This window comes from Aplysia californica, unplaced genomic scaffold (assembly GCF_000002075.1).
Source record: "Aplysia californica isolate F4 #8 unplaced genomic scaffold, AplCal3.0 scaffold00048, whole genome shotgun sequence".
In the NCBI taxonomy this organism is placed as follows: Eukaryota; Metazoa; Mollusca; class Gastropoda; order Aplysiida; family Aplysiidae; genus Aplysia; species Aplysia californica.
In genome coordinates, this window is record NW_004797318.1 from 1,652,934 (window position 1) to 1,653,533 (window position 600).

Genomic DNA, 600 nt, shown 5'->3' on the forward strand with positions numbered 1-600 from the left:
GAGAGAGAGAGAGAGAGAGAGAGAGAGAGAGTATCGACTGCTTATTAGTGTAAGACTCCGCTATACGAGTACATCATTTTGTTTTGAGGGTGACCGGTCATCTCGTATATGTACCGAAATGACTTCGTTTCTCCAAAATTGTTATATGATATGCTGGTAGAGTTTTGAAGGATCAGCGTCAGCAGTTTTTATTCTAAATCCCCAATTCAAACACTTTATCGTTGGGCCGCGCCTCTTGTTTTTAATTAAGTTATTTAAGCCTAAAGCTTTTTTAAAAGTTATATAAATTGTTAATGTAAATTTAATCTTCGTCTAAACTTTTCCAAAGTTAAACAATAGTTTAAATAAGGCAGGCAAAAATATTGTCTGGTAACGAGTTAGTAAGGCTTTATTTAAAAGTAATCGTCTGGCTTTTAGCAAAATTGCAGTACATTTAGCTAATTTACTTTCACCAGAACTAATATGATCTTGCCAATCATACCTCTCATCAAAATAATACCTAAAAACTTTGTTGATCCGACTCGAGAGATTTCAATATTGTCACAATACATTTATGACCAGTTTAGCTGTTCACGTAGGCACAGCGACTCGCATCCCCCC